Raw genomic sequence first — 9,993 nt, forward strand, 5'->3', positions numbered from 1 at the left:
GAAGCACTTTGTGTTTCTTTTTTCCAACTATTACCACCCTCAAGTGCCACAATAAATGTTTCAAGCTTGTCTCCTGAGCAGAGGCCAGAATGAAGTGAAAGAATAAGCTAGGTGGCTACCTGGAGGAAAAGCACTCAAGGTGCAGGAAGAAGAGCTGCAGAGACCCCAGGGCAGGAAAGCAATTGCCATGTCAGAGCAATATCAAATGTGGTGAAGGCGGAGAGAGTAAGGAGGAGACAGTGACTTATGTCAGAGAGGGGGCAGGGAAACCAGATGGAAGAGTCTTACAGGTTGTAGTAAGAATCTGCTTTTCATCTCAGTGAGATGAAAAACCACTGGAGAGTTGTGAGCACGGAAGCCACATGATCTGAGTTATGTTCGCAAAAGCTCACTCCACTGGGTGGAGACCAGACTGAAGAGGGGCAAGAAGGAAAGAAGAGAGATCAGGTAGGGTTATTATTGCCACCCCCAGGCAAGAGATGAGAGTGGCTTGGATCAGGTAAGAGCAGAGTTGGAAGTGAAAAGTGATGAATTCTGGGCCTGCTCTGAAGAAAGAGCTAATTGACTTTCCTAACAGATCAAATGGAGATATGAGAAAAATTTAGGAGATAAGGGCAACTTCAAGGTTTCTGACCAGGTGATTAGAGAATTTCATAGACAGAGCTGCCTTTTGCCTAAATGAGGATGAATTCACAAAAAGCAGCTGGGAGGTATGGAGGGTGAAGTAGCTGGAGTGGTGGAAATCAGGAGATCACCTAGAGATATACCAAGAAGATGCCCCAATGGGGATGTCAGATAGATCATTTAATATACAAGTTCAGAAATCAGAGGAGCCAGGTGGGTTTCAGATATAAATGCTGATATTTAAATAGTTTTTAAATCCAAGAGACTGGATACAATTAGTTGGAAATAAATTGTTGGTAGAAAGTAAAGAGTTCTAAGAATAAATTCTTGAGGCATTCCAATGTTTAGAGATCAGGGGGATGAAAGAAAAACCATCAAAGGAGACTAAGAAGGAGCAACTGATAACAAGAAGAGAACCAAGAAAGTGCTCGGTCTCTAAATCTAAATAAAGAATTTCAAGAAGGGAGCATTCTATAATCTCAAATGTCATCATTATTTGCTATGAAATTCATATGTTGAAACTCTAATCCCCCAATGTCATTGCATTTGAAGGTGGGGGTCTTTGAAAGGCAATTAGGGTGGAGCCCTCGCTGTGGGATTTGTGCCTTTATAAGAGATGCAAGACAGGCTGCTTCTCTCTCTACTCTCCATTTGAAGCTACAATGAGAAGTGAGCAGTCTGTAAACCAGAGAAGGGATCTCACCAGAAACTCACCATGCTGGCACCCTGACCTCAGACATCCAGCCTCCAGAATGATGAGAAACAAATAAATCCATGTTGTTTATAATCCACCTGGTCTATTGTACTTTGGTCCAAACAAAGACACTGCTTTAAGTAGTTAAAAATACTAGCTGGAACAATAAATGCATGTAAAGACAAATATAAATAGGCAAATTTTCCTATTAAGTTACAGAGACAATCTGAATAATATTCAAATCTTCTGTAGGAGACATAAAAATAATGCAATGAAGTGACAGAAATGTTAAAAGTCTGTGATTGGGCTCCCTGCTGGACTCAGGTGGTTCATCGAGCATCACATTCACAAAAGGAAGGATGAATATGAGTGTCATCACAGATATGGGATGAGGAGAGATTATTCCTTTGTTTGGTGCTAAAGGGGAAAGAGTAAATTAGATCAGGGACTTATACTTAACATCAGAATGGAACATGTAACGTTAATTTTTTTAATCAGTGCATATTAATAAAAAACTACAATTTTCTTTGTCAGTCATAAAGTCTAAATATGACTCAGTCTCAGGTGAACAACTTTGATACTTGTTTTTGTTTTTGTTTTTTTTCTTTTTTTTTTAATTGTTAGAAAAATAAAAATACACGTGCTCCCCATCCTGAGATACTTGTTAAAGCCATAAAAAAAAAAAAAAAATGACTTGGGCACCACATGTTTATATTCACAAAGGGAAAGTCCCATTCCAATTGTCAATGGTCAGAACAGACAGGTATACTGTGCCAAATTAAGGGGACCTCACACTAAGGAGAATGTCAACAGAGGAGTATCTGCAGAGAAACCTGAGCTATGTTCTAACAGTAAAGAAAATATAGCACACGTATAAATGACTCTGGAAAGAATTGTGAGAAAAAGGAGAGCACACTTATATAAGCTCAATAAAGCGGGAAGGAGTGAAGCCAGGAGAGCAGGAATGAGAAGAACTTCTGTAGGTACAGAGGACACAGCGGTAAACTGACACAGACACTCAACACAGCAAAGCAATTAGCATCCCATGCAGGTAGGAGAGAGGGTCTGTCATTCAAGGAGCACTCCTTCTGTGGTCTAATAATAAGATGCAACTCTAAAGGGGAAAGACTTCCCTACCCAACTTATTTTAGCATAGAGAACACTAAAACCTAATGTTGAAAAAATTAAGCAGAGAAATCTCCGCTGAAATGAAAGTCTGGTCAGCTGGGGTCCTCTTGACAAGGCTAAAACAACTTCCTTCTTTCTGAGCACTCCGTTGACTTGTACCAGGTTGAAATCAGTTCTCCCTTGTGTTTCTATTTACTTCTTGATCCTGTTGATAGATTTTCTTTCACATGTAAGACCAAATCATATGGTCAGTTTGAAAGTTTATATGAAAATTAAAAAATGGGACCTAATTAAAATTAAAAGCTTTTGCTTAACAAAGGATACTATAAGCAAGGTGGAAAGATAGCCTTAAGAATGGGAGAAAATAATAGCAAATGAAGCAACTGAGAAAGAATTAATCTCAAAAATATACAAGCAACTCCTGCAGCTCAATACCAGAAAAATAAATGACCCAATCAAAAAAATGGGCCAAAGAACTAAATAGACATTTCTCCAAAGAAGACAACACATGAAAAGATGCTCAACATCACTCATTATCAGAGAAATGCAAATCAAAACCACAATGAGGTACCATTTCACACCAGTCAGAATGGCTGCTATCCAAAAGTCTATAAACAATAAATGCTGGAGAGGGTGTGGAGAAAGGGGAACCCTCTTACACTGTTGGTGGGAATGCAAACTAGTACAGCCACTATGGAGAACAGTGTGGAGATTCCTTAAAAAACTGGAAAGAGAACTGCCATATGACCCAACAATCCAACTGCTGAGCATACACACCGAGGAAACCAGAATTGAAAGAGACACGTGTACCCCAGTGTTCATTGCAGCACTGTTTACAATAGCCAGGACATGGAAGCAACCTAGATGTCCATCAGCAGACGAATGGATAAGAAAGCTGTGGTACATATGCACAATGGAATATTACTCAGCCACTAAAAAGAATACATCTGAATCAGTTCTAATGAGGTGGATGAAACTGGAGCCTATTATACAGAGTGAAGTAAGCCAGAAAGGAAAACACCAATACAGTATACTAACACATATATACGGAACTTAGAAAGATGATAATGATAACCCTGTATGCGAGACAGCAAAAGAGACACAGATGTATAGAACAGTCTTTTGGACTCTGTGGGAGAGGGCGAGGGTGGGATGATTTGGGAGAACGGCACTGAAACTTGTATATTATCATATGTGAAATGAATTGCCAGTCCAGGTTCAATGCATGATACAAAGTGCTCGGGGCTGGTGCACTGGGATGACCTAGAGGGATGGGATGGGGAGGGAGGTAGGAGGGGGATTCAGGATGGGGAACATGTGTACACCTGTTGCAGATTCATGTCAATGTATGACAAAACCAATAAAATATTTTAATTAACCTCCAATTAAAATAAATACATTTATATTAAAAAAAGAAATTTTATATGATTCAAAATATCTGATCAAACATATGTACTCTCCTCCTTTCTCACCAAACTTCCCACTGGGATAAAATTTACAAGTATAAAAAGGATGATACTAAATCCATAATGTGAAAAAAATAAAAAGATGAAATATAGCAACAGTTCCCATAAGACAAAAAGTAGATGCGAGCATTCTGATGGGTGAGACAGAGAGGGAGAAAGCACAGAATGAGCTATGAGATTTTATTGGACATGCAAGTGAAGGAAACTTACTCCTTAGGTACCTGTAGAGATTCTGGACTGAGAAAGGATAAGTGTGATGGAGGGCAGGAGGAACAGCACATGGGGACGAACTGAAGGTTACTCTGTGGAATAGTTATACTAGTCTCCCTGCTGCTGGACTTACATGTGAGAAGCATAGCAGGCTGTCCTGTATGTGGGCACCTGATGTTCACTGAAGTTGAAATAAAACACCTGGAGTGCTGTTTTTTCCTGTGAGTACTTAACAGAGCTAAGTGAAGTGCAGTCGCTCAGTCATGTCCAACTCCTTGCAACCCCATGGACTGTAGCCTACCAGGCTCCTCTGTCCATGGGATTTTCCAGGCAATAGTACTGGAGTGGATTGCCATTCCCTTCTCCAGGGGATCTTCCCTACCCAGGGATCAAACCCAGGTCTCCCGCATTATAGACAGATGCTTTACCGTCTGAGCTACCAGGGAAGTAACAGAGCTAAGCCACCTTCAAACTGATATTAGGTGGAAAGGAGAGGAAGAAACAAGTTAATAGGCAGTTTCCTGCTCATTCATCCTAAAAAGAAGCCTGCCAAGTAACATGGTAAGTCCACATGGCCAGACTACTGGCCAAGAATCCCATTCATGAAGAAACAGGGATTTGTGGAGAACAGGGACACAATGACATAAGAAGTCCATCCCACTACCAAGTTCTTCATTCTTAAATATAAACCAAGAACAAAGTAACTCTAGTCATTAATAAGTACAGATGGTATCTCTTTCCATACCTTGAAGCACCAAGTCATCAATTGTGAATATGACAGTCATTATACCTGGAACCAAAGTTGTGGCAGAATGTCATGCTTTATGGTCTCGTATGGAAATGCATATTTGGAGAATGACCAAAGGATCTAAGAGAATAATATAATGTTTCCTTGGTCACTACTCTCAAAAAATCTGGAGTCTTTGCTTTGAATAATAATTCTTTACATTTAAAAAAATTTTTCTCTCTTAAGTTCTTTATCATACATTATTTTAATTTTTCCAGATTGTTAAGAAATAGAAAGGGCTTCCTGGTGGCTCAGATGGTAAAGAATCCACCTGCAATTTGGGAGACTTGGGTTCAATCCCAGGAATTTAGGAGACCTTGGGAAGATCCCCTGGAGAATGGGAATGGTTACCCACTCCAGTACTCTGACCTGGAGAATTCCATGGACAGAGGAGCCTGGCAGGCTACAGTTCATGGGGTCGCAAAGAGTTGGACATAACTGAGCTAACACTTTGACTTTTCGCTTTTCCCAATTAACAAGAAGATTCTGGCCTGGAGAATTTTATGGACTGTATAGTCCATGAGGTCGCAAAGAGTTGGACATGACTGAGTGACTCACTTTCACTTTCAAGAAATAGAGAAAGAAATTAACTTTTAAAATAAAATAATTTTCAAGTCTACCATTTATTGAATGCACTCACATGACAAGAGAGTTCCATGCTAGTAGTGAGAGAGTCAGTTCCTAGGCAGGTTGATAGGGAGTCTAGGGGTCCCTAAGGAGAGAGGGGTCTGGAATTCTCAAGGAGGAAGAAAGGACAAACTTTTTTCTTTCTCCACATTCCTTAGGATTATATAATAATGTATCCTGCCTAAGGACAGTCTTAGGATTAAACCTTGTTATCTTAAAATGTTAATTATGGGAGCAGACCTGGTCTTTACAAGGATGTATCTTGCCTGAGGACAGTGTTATCTTAAAATGTAAATTATGGGAGTATGTCTGATGAGGTCTTTACAACCTCCAGACATTCTTTGGATTATATAACCTCATTGTTAACACTAGCAAGCGGGTACTCTTTCTGCCCCCTTCTGATGTCTATGTCAGAAGCTTTCTCTTTCTCCTTTATACTTTAATAAAACTTCATTACACAAAAGCTCTGAGCGATCAAGCCTCGTCTCTGGCCCCGGATTGAATTCTTCTCCTCCGGGGGCCAAGAATCCCGGTGTATTCGCATGATTCAACAACAACCTTTCAGTAGTAGACACTGCTGGTGCTCAACCTAGACTCCCTTTTCCAGGCCAGTGGACCCAATTCCAAGCTGCTGCAAATGTTGGCTATGTTTGGCTCATAGCTGCCCTCTTTCCCAGAAAACTGATCTATACCAATAAACATCACCATTCTCCAGTAAAGTATACCCATGCTCCAATGAATACCTTATTCTAAGATCAGCTGTATGGCCCCTTGACTCAAGGTGGGAGGGATCAATTCTGTGGGGCATTTCATGCTCCAGAGACCCCCATGAAGTCAGGCTGGATCAAGAGTTCAGCTCAGCCACATTCATTTTTACCCTCTTACCTTCGCCAATTAACTTGCTTTTCTCAAAATAAGATGGGAGTCAGAAATCCCAACTTTGGCTTTGTTAAGGAAGTCAACCTAAGACAATATGCTACCTCACTTAATTCTAAACCTATCCTGAAATATATATGAGTATAGCCTGAAATCAAGTCACTTATTAGCAACCAAAGATAATCAGACCAGCACCACAAACCAGGTTCTTTCCAGTGGCACCAGAAGACACACAAGTGGAAAGAGAATTCGAGTATCTTGAGCTCAATACATTTCATGCTCTTTCTCATTGCCTTTCAAGTGCTTTTTCCATGATTTGGAAATATTTCTGAGTCATAAGTTTCCAGACTGAGAACTTGAAGCAAATTCCGATTAGATTACATCCTTCTTTGCATGCTAGGTTGCTTCAGTTGTGTCTGATTCTGTGCAACCCCATGGGCTGTAGCCTTTTATACTTTTACATCCTTTTAGTCAGTGACTATGTGAACAAAACTGAGTAAAAATCTTAGTCATTTCCAGCTTTTCATGCTCTTTGGACTAAATAAACAATGTCATGTCTAACAGAACCACTACTTCAGCTTTACGACGACTGTGACTTCTAATTTTTTCCCCTGGGTCTATTTGTTGTTGTTCAGTCACTCAGTCATATCTGACTTTTTGTGACCCCATGGACTGTAGCATGCCAGGCTTCCCTGTCCTTCACCATCTCCTGGATCTTGCACAAACTCATGTCTATTGAGGGGTGATGCCATCCAACTATCTTGTCTTCTGTCATCCCTTTCTCCCCTGCCTTCAATCTTTCCCAGCATCAGGGTCTTCCAATGAGTCAACTCTTTGCATCAGGTGACCAAAGTGTTGAAGCTTCAGCATCAGTCCTTCCAATGAATATTCAGGGTTAATTTCCTTTAGGATTGACTGGTTTAATCTCCTTGCAGTCCAAGGGACTCTCAAGAGTCTTCAACACCACAGTTCAAAAGCATCAATTGATTTCCATCAGATCACAAACATTTTCCCTGGACTTTGGTATAAGTTATAGGACAATTCCACAGTGCCAGTGAGTCAGGAGAGGGCAGATACTCATATCCTTGTTGATCTTCCCAGCTCTCTCACCAACATTTTCTAAAACATCCTCAATACCATATGGTCTTTGATAACTGATCCATGTAGGTCTTTAATCACCATAACATTGATTACTCAGAGATCCTTCTCAGGAAATCTGTACCCCTACACCCTGCTGTGGGTGTGGGATATTCTATGGCTGTAGCTAATTCTCTCTACCATCCCCAGCCACACTCAAGTACATAGGAATTAATGCACTCTTCCACAAGGCTCACACCTGGAACTTTGAGTTCTACTCAGCCTTTACTCAAAAATGGTAATATAAACCTCTGATCTGAATTCCTGCAACTGTCTAGGCTTCTTGTTTCAACCAGTTCTCACCTTCTGATGTTAGTCCTTCCATCCACCCATCAAATGTATCCTTAACTAATCCACCAATGGGGTTGCAGTTGAAGATGAAGATGAGTGAAGATGAGGTGGCAGATCTATAACTAAAATAATTCATGACTTACAACTTTTTCAAAATAGTTGCTTAAGACTCCTTTCTGGGACTTCCCTGGAGGTCCAGTGGTTAACACTTGGCCATCCAATGCAGGGGGACTTTCCAATTCTCTTTCCACTTGTGTGCCTTCCAATCCCTGGTCTGGGGACTAAGATTCCACATGCTTCACAGGCAAAAAGCAAAAAACATAAAATAGAAACAATATTGTAACAAATTCAATAAAGGCTTTAAATGATCCACATTAAAAAAAAAAAAAAAAAGACTTCTGCATTTATGTTTTTCCATTATTTTCTAAAGCAATGAATATCAAACACCTTGAATATCTACATGGGGAAAGAGCAAAATGTACCAGGAACTATGAAGGAGTATCTCAGTTATCATATTAAAATATTGTCATATATAAAAGCATCATAATACCAATTCCAGTGAGTAAAGTTATGGTACAAGACTAGAGTACAATAAGAAGATTGTAAAATATTTCAGTCATTCAGACCAAACTGTGTCTTTAATTTCCCTTCAGAATCAGCTGTTTTCAGAATTATGAAAATACTTCCCTAATCAATCAAACCTTCTACACTGTTACTCTTAATTCTCATCTACAGCTTAGAGAGGTAACAGAATGTCTGTGCCTGCAGCCTAAGCTCTCCAAGAGGCACTGCCGGGGCCCCAGCAGGTTTGGGCACAGGCTGCAGGTGCCTGGGGAGCACTGTGTGCTCACTGCACAGAGGTAGGTGGCTGAGTCGCTGGGCTCGGAGTCTCTGATACGCAGGGAGACATTCTTGTTGGTTTTATTGGACTGCGCTGTAAATTTTCCTTCCTCTTTGTTGTTGTTGGCATACACGTACAGCAGAAACTCAGGGCCTTTCCCAGGGTACTGTCTGTACCATGTGAAGTACTGAGAATTGCTGTCAGAGTAAGTGCAGCTGAGAGACGCGGCCGCTCCCTCTGGGACGGGCAGAGACGCAGGACTCTGCTCCACTGTGTTCTGCTGGCTGCTCACCGCTGTGCAAAGAGACATGAACGCTCAGTCAGAGAAGGTGGGTTAGGTGGTGATGCTTCCTCTCCAGAATTCAAGTTATCTTTTCACAGGCCTCCCACCTCTACCATCCCTTATTTAAGGGAAATAGTGTTCATGTTTCTCCATGAGCCTAGAAGGGACAATGACTCCAAATAGTGTATTTTATGGTCCCGTAGAAATGCCCCAAACTTACAGATCAACTGAAGCCACAGGATCACTAATAAAACTCTTGAGGATTTCATCATTCTTTCCTCCTCTTGTTCACTGAGGATTCAAATTTTACGCCCTAAAAAAAAAAAAAGAGTCGAGCTCAGACATTTCAATTCTTCTGCTTTAGAAATCATAAAAAGAGCCTGTTCTATCAAAGACAAAAGAGACTTTTTTCATTACCCATGCAACACACACCACCAAGCTCCTCCTCTCTCCTCCCACTTTCTCCCTCCCTCTCTCTCTCTCTTTCTCTCTCTCTCTCTCTCTCTCCCTCACACACACACACACACACACACACACACACACACACACACACAGAGGAAGGAATACAAGAGCAGGGTCCCTGAGGAGACACTGCCATCTTGTGGACTCAAGACCCTGATCAAAGAAATATTTGAAGCATACTATGGGAACTGATGAAAATAAAAATTTGCCACTTTGGTTAAATTAAAAATTTGAGAAGCATATGGTCCAAGTCAATGCGTGTGAGGATAGAGTGATGTCTGCATGTGTGTTTTACATCAAATGGCAACGCTTGTCTGATTAGAAGCAGTTTTATCAAATGGCCACTCTCTCACACTGAAAAACCAGTCCTAAGATATTCTAGTGATAGAAATCTGGGCGAGGCTCTCATGATTCAGGGGATTTGTGTAGCTTTACTTCATATCAGGCCAACACTTCCTATCTTATTTCCCCACTTCTATGTTTAAAGAAATCTAATCTAACTCGAATCCTCTTAAGACACAATGACCTAAAATCTAACTGAACAAACATGTTTCCAGCTCACAACTT

This window comes from Bos indicus, chromosome 10 (assembly GCF_029378745.1).
Source record: "Bos indicus isolate NIAB-ARS_2022 breed Sahiwal x Tharparkar chromosome 10, NIAB-ARS_B.indTharparkar_mat_pri_1.0, whole genome shotgun sequence".
Taxonomy (NCBI): Eukaryota; Metazoa; Chordata; class Mammalia; order Artiodactyla; family Bovidae; genus Bos; species Bos indicus.